We start from the raw sequence: 10565 nt of genomic DNA on the forward strand, positions 1-10565 counted from the left end.
GTAAAGATGCTGCATACTGTAAGGAGCACAACACCGCTCACAATGATGGGTGTTGTGCTCCTGTTTGTGTGTTTTTTGTGTGTTTCTCCCTTTTTGTTTTTCAGATATCGGTATCCTGTGGATTACGTCGGATTCCATGGACTACGTCGATGACCAGCGGTTGTTCTTTGAATTTTTTTAATAAAATGGTCAATGAGGGGTGTGGGGGTGTTTTTATTTGAATAAAAAATATTTTAAACTTGTGTCTTGTCTTTATTTCTTTACTTTATAGACTTAGTAGTGGAAGCCGTCTAATAGACGGAATCCATTACTAAGTTGGGGCCTAGTGTTAGCCGGTATAAAATGGCTAACACTAACCCCCTATTATTACCCCAGTACCCAATGCCACCAGGGGTACTGGGAAGAGCCGGGTGCCAGTGGTCCCGGAGCGTCAATATTGGCGCTCCTGGACCGGGCGGCAGCAGGCTGGTAAGATTTAGGCTGGGGAGGGCCTAAACCAATGGCTCTTCCCACCCTGGTGTTACCAGGCTGCTGTCGTTTGGTTTTTAACCCGGCTGGTTATAAAAATAGGGGGGACCCTATGCGTTTTTTTTAAATTATTTATTTATTTAAAAAAAAAAACGCATAGGGTCCCCCCTATTTTTATAACCAGCAAATACAGCCGCACTGTTACAACGTGTGAACCGAGCCTAAGGCTATGTTCACACTATGTATGTGTGCGGCTGTATTTTTTATGCGGCTGTAAATGTGCGGATGAAACTACGGCCGTGGGAAAAAATAGACATGCGGCTCAAAACATACGGTCATTTACTTGGAAATCTGGTTCAACTAAAAATAACAAATAAAATCTTAAGAAAGTGATGGAAACACCTCTGGATGCATCTGGGAAAGCAGGGAACACAGTTTACATGAATTGCTATTACCGGGGTTTGCGATCCTCTGCACTAATGCCGATGTCTCTCATGGTTATTCTATTAAAATAATAAAACACATTTTCGTTGTAATAAAGTTCCTTTCGTTGTTCAATAATTAAATTTAAACTAATCCATCATTTTGCAATTAAATATACTGTTAAAATAAATATATATATAAATAAATGTATATTTATATATATATTTATTTTTTGACAGTATATTTAATTGCACAATGATGGATTCGTTAGAATTAAATTATTGACCAACGAAACTGAATTTATTTAATCGAAAATGTGTTTTATTAATTAAATATTAATTAGTACAGGAAGCTCCATAAGCCGGTAATTCATATTGCCGGCAATAGAGCTTTCTGTACTAATCATCACTTTACTTTAATTAAAACATCAAATGTTTCTTCTAATTATGTTATCACAATAGCATTATTAGAAGAAACATTTAGAATTATATGTGCGCTCAGCTGATTGGCTGATCGGCTGAGCGCACATATAATTAGCGGGTCCGCAGCACAGTGACTTCATTGTGCTGCGGACCAGCGAAGAGACAACATCGGGGTGAGTATAGAGCTCTCCCCACCCCCTCCCCAGCACTGCACCCCTCCCAGCAAGGAAGGGGGGTTCACTTAACCCCTTCCTTGCTGGGATGGGTGCAGTCTGACATCAGTCTGGCCCCCACGGGGTTAAGGGGGATGCAATACATCCTCCCTTAACCCCTTGGGGGCCAGACTGTAAGCAGCGATCTGTAAAGATGCTGCATACTGTAAGGAGCACAACACCGCTCACAATGATGGGTGCTGTGCTCCTGTTTGTGTGTTTTTTGTGTGTTTCTCCCTTTTTGTTTTTCAGATATCGGTATCCTGGGGATTACGTCGGATTCGTGGACTACGTCGATGACCAGCGGTTGTTTTTTTTTTTTTTTTTTTTAATAAAATGGTCAATGAGGGGTGTGGGGGTGTTTTTATTTGAATAAAAATTTTTTTTAACTTGTGTCTTGTCTTTATTTCTTTACTTTATAGACTTAGTAGTGGAAGCCGTCTAATAGACGGAATCCATTACTAAGTCGAGGCCTAGTGTTAGCCGGTATAAAATGGCTAACACTAACCCCCTATTATTACCCCAGTACCCAATGCCACCAGAAGAGCCAGGTGCCAGTGGTCCCGGAGCGTCAAAATTGGCGCTCCTGGACCAGGCGGCAGCAGGCTGGTAAGATTTAGGCTGGGGAGGGCCTAAACCAATGGCTCTTCCCACCCTGGTGTTACCAGGCTGTTGTCAGAAACACACAAAAAACACACAAACAGGAGCATAATCTATCTATTTATCTATCTATCTATCTATCTATCTATCTATCTATCTATCTATCTATCTATCTATTATCTATCTATCTATCTATCTATCTATCTATCTATCTATCTATCTATTTATCTATCTATCTATCTATCTATCTATCTATCTATCTATCTATTATCTATCTACCTTCTATCTATCTATCTATCTATCTATCTAGCCACAAGGATAGTAGGCAGCACAGCTTCAAAGTTATAGGTAGGGGTGGGTGCCAGCTAGAGGACCAAGACCACGGGTCAATGTAGTTATCCAAACAAATTCCAACGGCACTCCGGAGACTTCAAATCAAACGTGCAATTTATTCACATTGTGCAGCACAGCAAAGTAAGCGACGTTTCAACCGTCTCACACGTTTTTTTTTCAAGCTCGAGCTTGAAAAAGACCATGTGAGACGGTTGAAACGTCGCTTACTTTGCTGTGCTGCACAATGTGAATAAATTGCACGTTTGATTTGAAGTCTCCGGAGTGCCGTTGGAATTTGTTTGGATATCTATCTATCTATCTATCTATCTATCTATCTATCTATCTATCTCCTATCTATCTATGTACACTCACTGGCCACTTTATTAGGTACACCTGTCCAACTGCACGTTATCACTTAATTTCTAATCAGCCAATCACATGGCGGCAACTCAGTGCATTTAGGCATGTAGACATGGTCAAGACAATCTCCTGCAGTTCAAACCGAGCATCAGTATGGGGAAGAAAGGTGATTTGAGGGCCTTTGAACGTAGCATGGTTGTTGGTGCCAGAAGGGCTGGTCTGAGTATTTCAGAAACTGCTGATCTACTGGGATTTTCACGCACAACCATCTCTAGGGTTTACAGAGAATGGTCCGAAAAAGAAAAAACATCCAGTGAACCGGCAGTTCTGTGGGCGGAAATGCCTTGTTGATGCCAGAGGTCAGAGGAGAATGGGCAGACTGGTTCCAGCTGATAGAAAGGCAACAGTGACTCAAATAGCCAACCGTTACAACCAAGGTAGGCAGAAGAGCATCTCTGAACGCACAGTACGTCCAACTTTGAGGCAGATGGGCTACAGCAGCAGAAGACCACACCGGGGGCCACTCCGCTCAGCTAAGAACAGGAAACTGAGGCTACAATTTGCACAAGCTCATCGAAATTGGACAGTAGAAGATTGGAAAAACGTTGCCTGGTCTGATGAGTCTCGATTTCTGCTGCGACATTCGGATGGTAGGGTCAGAATTTGGCGTCAACAACATGAAAGCATGGATCCATCCTGCCTTGTATCAACGGTTCAGGCTGGTGGTGGTGGTGTCATGGTGTGGGGAATATTTTCTTGGCACTCTTTGGGCCCCTTAGTACCAATTGAGCATGGTTACAACGCCGCAGCCTACCTGAGTATTGTTGCTGACCATGTCCATCCCTTTATGACCACAATGGACCCAACATCTGATGGCTACTTTCAGCAGGATAATGCGCCATGTCATAAAGCTAGAATCATCTCTTGAACATGACAATGAGTTCACTGTACTCCAATGGCCTCCACAGTCACCAGATCTCAATCCAATAGAGCATCTTTGGGATGTGGTGGAACGGGAGATTGGCATCATGGATGTGCAGCCGACAAATCTGCGGCAACTGTGTGATGTCATCATGTCTCTATGGACCAAAATCTCTGAGGAAGCTTCCAGCACCTTGTTGTATCTATGCCACCAAGAATTGAGGCAGTTCTGAAGGCAAAAGGGGGTCCAACCCGTTACTAGCATGGTGTACCTAATAAAGTGGCCGGTGAGTCTATCTATCTATCTATCTATCTCCTATCTATCTATCTATCTCTATCTATCTATCTATCTATCTTCTATCTATCTATCTATCTATCTATCTATTATCTATCTATCTATCTATCTATCTATCTATCTATCATCTATCTATCTATCTATCTATCTATCTATCTATCTATCTCCTATCTATCTATTATCTATCTATCTATCTCCTATCTATCTATCTCCTATCTATTATCTATCTATCTATCTATCTATCTATCTATCTATCTATCTATCTATCTCCTATCTATCTATCTATCTATCTATCTATTATCTATCTATCTATCTATCTATCTATCTATCTCCTATCTATCTCCTATCTATCTATCTATCTATCTATCTATCTATCTATCTCCTATCTATCTATCTATCTATCTATCTTCTATCTATCTATCTATCTATCTATCTATCTATCTATCTTCTATCTATCTCCTATCTATCTATCTATCTTCTATCTATCTATCTATCTATCTATCTATCTATCTATCTATCTCCTATCTATCTCCTATCTATCTATCTACCTATCTATCTATCTTCTATCTATCTATCTATCTATCTATCTATCTATCTATCTATCTATCCTTTTTAAAATAGAAAACAAAAAACTATTTTGTTATTGACATCTAGATTACATGTCAGCTTTATCTTATTTGTTATATGAATCTCTTATATGTAAATCTAAATGTGTTTCATTCTTCATAATCTGTATTGAGAAGTAACTGTATGATACACTGTGATGGTTGGAAAGTCACCTAAGCCGTATTCTTCCAACATTGGGGTCACATTAAAGCTGCAATTTCTACTAAAATTCTACAGCAACCAAACGTCATTGTAATTGCCCGGTTTTATTTATTTGTATTCCTGCCCGCGGTCACACTATTCCGCGTATACTTTCTATTGCTTCTGCGTCGTACCCTCTTCCGGTCAGCTGAGCATGTGATTAATTCGCCCTTTATAGACCATTACAGATAGTGTATTGAAGAGTATTGTATTTCTTATTACGCGCAATGTTTTCATCTCTTTACTATAAGTATTGCGTGAGACAAATTCCAAAGTTGTACAACAAGTAACAAAGGATTGACCAGAGGATGTCTGATACAACCCTGTCACATGATAGAAAATAATAGCTACAGGCTTTAATGGACTGAGGGCTTTGATTCCTATCCTCCTGCACTCAGGCTTTTAGGCAGGTCCAGACATCTGATGAAATTACCCGCTGGATGGCCTATTCTTCGGATCCCGCCAAGATGTACATATTATGATGTGGACCCCATTGTCTGCTCCTACACTCCGCTCTATTTTCATAGACAGGGACACTTGAGTTTAATGGATGTAAAAAAACTGCAATTTAATAAATATTAACAATAAAGAAGCGGACATGTATTACTCGGGGACGGGAGAAAGTGCCGGAGGCCGCCGAGCGAAAAGGTTCCTGATTATTATCATTTTTAACCAGAAAGATAACAATGTTGTGCCGAGCAATTATCATATTTACATCTGGAAGTCGATGTTTTCAAATTACGTAAAAATCCGTGGACTTTGCGACGTTTCATTGTAAAGTGTGTCGCGCCTTTTACCATAAATAATTTTGTTAATGTAAAAACTACTTAACATCATAATTTTTAAAGTAACCCACTTACAAGGATGCTCGACCTTTATGAACTTTTACTTAGTAGTTTGACGTTTTTTATTAATGTTTTTTGGTTAATAAAATGTCTATTTTACAGGGATTCTCTATGTCTAGTTTAAAGGGATTTCTGCACAGAAAATATTAAAACACCTATTCTCGCACTCCCTTAACCCTTAGACGACCCAGGGCGTATAGTTACGCCATGGAAGTCTGTCCCCAGACGACCTAGGGCGTAACTGTACGCCCTGGGTGTTTCTCCCGCTATGAAGCGTGCTCCGGAGCGGAGCGCGCTTCATAGCAGGTGGGGGCCGGCTGCAATCAGCAGCCGGGACCTCACCGGCAATGACACGCTGCAGCGATCGCGCGGCCGCGTGTCATTAACTCCTTAAACGCCGCGATCGCGGCGCGACCGCGGCGTTTAAGTGTAAGTGACAGGGGGAGTCCCCTGTCACTTACCGATCGGGACCCCCGCAGTGTGACTGCGGGGGTCCCGATCGGTAAAACGGGCCGCCGGAGCTCTCTCACCTGCCTCCGTGCGGTCCGATCGGCGCTCTGGTCACTGAGCCTGCACAGGCAGGCTCAATGAGCAGAGTGCCGATAACACTGATCAATGCTATGCCTATGGCATAGCATTCATCAGTGTAAAAATCCAAGTAGTGAATGTAAAAGTCCCCCAAAGGGACTTCAAATGTGTAAAAAAAAAAAAGTTAAAAACACTAACACACTACCCCAAAACCCCTCCCCCAATAAAAGTCTAAATCACCCCCCTTTCCCATTATATAAATAAAACATATAAAAATAAATAAATAGATAAACATATAATATACCGTAGCGTGCGTAATTGTCCGATCTATTAAAATATAACAAGCGTCATTGCAAACGGTAAACGGCGTACACGAAAAGAGGGAAAAAAGTGCGCGGATTACCGATTTTATGTTACATTATATATATAAAAAAATTAATAAAAAGTGATCAAAACGTCCGATCTTCACAAATATGGTATTAATAAAAACTAGAGATCATGGCGGAAAAAATGACACCCCATACAGCCCCGTAGGTGAAAAAATAAAACCTTTATAAGCGTCACAATAGTCCCATTTTATTTATAATTAATTGCCAAAAAAAGGATTTCATTTAAAAAAAATATATAACATTAGAGAATCTGTGTAATCTGCATATGGTTGTGTTCGTACTGACCTATAGAGTAATGGTATCATGTCGCTTTTACCATATAGTGCATTACGTAGACACAGGAACCCCCCAAACGTTACCATATTGCATTCTTTTTTGCGATTTCACCAATTTATATCTTCATAAATAATATATTTGGAATTCCATCATACATGTTATGGTAAAATGAATGACGCCATTACACAGTACAACTATTCCTGTAACAAACAAGCACTTACATGGCCTGTAGATAAAAAACTGAAAGTGCTGGAGCTCTTAGAAGGGGAGGAGGGAAAAACGGAAACACTAAGATCAAAATTTGCGCGGTCCACTGGGTCATTTTGGGCCTGGTCCTCAAAGGGTTAAAGGGGTTGTTGACCAAAACATTTTTTTCTTTAAAAATAAACTGGTGCCAGTAAGTGCTAGATATTTTTAATTTAATTCTATTAAAAAAATCTCCAGTCTTCCAGTACTTATCAGCTGCTGTATGTCCTGCAGGAAGTGGTGTATTCTTTCCAGTGTGACACAGTGCTCTCTGCTGCCACCTCTGTCCAGATTAGGAACTGTTCAGAGCAGCAGCAAATCCCCATAGAAAACCTCTCCTGCTCTGGACAGTTCCTGACATGGACAGAGGTGGCAGCAGAGAGCAGTGTGTCACAATAGAGAGAATACACCACTTCCTGCAGGACATACAGCAGCTGATAAATGACACTTGGTGTCATCTGGCCATCAGGATATTTCTACATGAGAACACTTTAAGCTCTCCTTAGAACTGTCCTTTCCTCCTTAGAGGGGTTATCCAGAGAGAAGAAGACAGCTGAAGCCTTCTGCTCCCCGACACTCATGTCTACAGATTCTGTAAATCTGAAGTGAAATCTCCTCCTAGATCTGAGGGCAGGAATAGTATGGAAAATGGTTTAGTAAATGTTAGTATATATATATACATTGCTCTATGCCCGTATTTCTATCCGTTTATCTTAATATCTTTTTGTTCTCCTTCATTTATACTGTAATGTTTCTCCGGTGCAGCTCTTAGATATGACATTTGTTTCCATGACGACCGTAGTAAAATGTTACTTTTATAAAGACATTATATATCATCTCCATGCACTGAACTGTTGTAGGAGTTTTATAATTATTTAGTATATATATCATATAATCTATCTATTATCTATCTATCTATCTATCTATCTATCTATCTATTATCTATCTATCTATCTATCTATCTATCTATCTCCTATCTATCTATCTATCTATCTATCTATCTCCTATCTATCTATCTCCTATCTATCTATCTATCTATCTATCTATCTATCTCCTATCTATCTATCTATCTATCTATCTATCTATCTATCTATCTCCTATCTATCTATCTATCTATCTATCTATCTATCTATCTATCTATCTCCTATCTATCTATCTATCTATCTATCTATCTATCTATCTATCTCCTATCTATCTATCTATCTATCTCCTATCTATCTATCTATCTATCTATCTATCTATCTCCTATCTATCTATCTATCTATCTCCTATCTATCTATCTATCTATCTATCTATCTCCTATCTATCTATCTATCTATCTATCTCCTATCTATCTATCTATCTATCTATCTATCTATCTATCTATCTCCTATCTATCTATCTATCTATCTATCTATCTATCTATCTATCTATCTCCTATCTATCTATCTATCTATCTATCTATCTCCTATCTATCTATCTCCTATCTATCTATCTATCTATCTATCTATCTATCTATCTCCTATCTATCTATCTCCTATCTATCTATCTCCTATCTATCTCCTATCTATCTCCTATCTATCTCCTATCTATCTATCTATCTATCTATCTATCTATCTATCTATCTATCATCTATCTCCTATCTATCTCCTATCTATCTATCTATCTATCTATCTATCTATCTCCGATCTATCTATCTATCTATCTCCTATCTATCTATCTATCTCCTATCTATCTATCTCCTATCTATCTATCTATCTATCTATCTATCTATCTATCTCCTATCTATCTCCTATCTATCTATCTATCTATCTATCTATCTATCTATCTCCTATCTATCTATCTATCTATCTATCTATCTATCTATCTATCTATCTTCTATCTATCTCCTATTATCTATCTATCTATCTATCTATCTATCTATCTATCTATCTATCTATCTATCTATCTATCTCCTATCTATCTCCTATCTATCTATCTATCTCCTATCTATCTATCTATCTATCTATCTATCTATCTATCTATCTATCTATCTCCTATCAATTCAATTCAATTCAATTCAAAAAAGCTTTATTGGCAGGTCCAAAATAAACATTTAGCATTGCCAAAGCAACAGAGTATAATAGATGGAGTGTGGGGGAGAGGTCATGTGGGGAGGAGGGTGTATACGGGGTAAGGGGCAGGATTGGGGGATAATAGGGCGTATAACAGTCCATGGTATCTTATAATCCTCTCAGCCGGTGGCAGGTGGAGACATACTGGGCCGCTACTTCCATGGTGGCCTCCTCTTCCCCCAGCAGAATGTGGAGTTTCCTCTCCTCATCTATGGAGGTGAAGTCCGGGATGATGGTGGAGAGTCTCTGGAAGTAGGTGACCCTGGTGGATGATGGTGGAGAGTCTCTGGAAGTAGGTGACCCTGGTGGATGATGTTGGAGAGTCTCTGGAAGTAGGTGACCCTGGTGGATGAGTATTTGCTGCAGTGTAGCAAGAAGTGGGCCTCATCCTCCAGGTCTCCCTGCTCACAGTGCCGGCACAGTCGGCTCTCCCGCGGCTTGTATCTTTGTTTGTGCCGCCCCGTCTCTATCTCCAGGCTGTGGGCGCTCAGTCTATAGAGGCTTAGGGTCTGCCTGTGTTTGGGGTGGTGCAGCCTCTCCAGGTATGGCGCCATGGTGTAGTCTCTCTGTAGTGACTGGTAGATGGTGAGTTTCTGGGAGTTACTTATTTCTCTCCTCCATTCCTCTGTATATTGCCCCTGGTATGTCTCTATCACCCCCTTTATTTGGGCTTTTGTCAGGGCATGTTGTGGGGTTTGGCAGGACTGGTGGTGGATGCCCTGTTGGGGGGCACATTGGGCTCCATGGCTCAGGGAGGCTTTGTGGTGATAGGAGTCTGGGTTGCTTCTCTGTAAGTGCGCCCAGAATGAAAGCGCCCTCTTCTGTACCTGGAACCATAGTGGGAACCTGCCCAACTCTGCCCGACACGCCATGTTGGAGGTGCTGCGATGGACCTGGAGCAGGTACTTGCAGAACTCCAGATGAAAGGTCTCTGTTGGGCTTGGATCCCATTTTGACTGGTCTGGGTAAGTGGCCGGACCCCAAACCTCACTGCCATAAAGCAGGATTGGGGCAATGACACCATCAAAGATTTTTAGCCAAACCCTCACTGTTGGTTTGAGGTGGTACAGTTGCTTTCGTATGGCATAGAAGGTTCTGCTGGCTTTTCCCTTGAGGACCTCTATGGCAGACTTGAAGCTCCCTGATTGGTTAAGCTCCAGGCCCAGGTATGTGTAGCTGCTGGTGTTCTCCAGTACTGACCCGTTTAGTGTGAAGGAGGAGGAGATGGAGGCTTTTTTCTGACCCTTCCTCTGGAACACCATGACCTTGGTCTTCTTAGAGTTGATGTTAGTGCCCATGTATTGCTGAATTTCTCCAGGACTGACAGGCTTTCTTGGAGGCCGCTCT

This window comes from Dendropsophus ebraccatus, chromosome 15 (genome assembly GCF_027789765.1).
Source record: "Dendropsophus ebraccatus isolate aDenEbr1 chromosome 15, aDenEbr1.pat, whole genome shotgun sequence".
NCBI classification, from domain to species: Eukaryota; Metazoa; Chordata; class Amphibia; order Anura; family Hylidae; genus Dendropsophus; species Dendropsophus ebraccatus.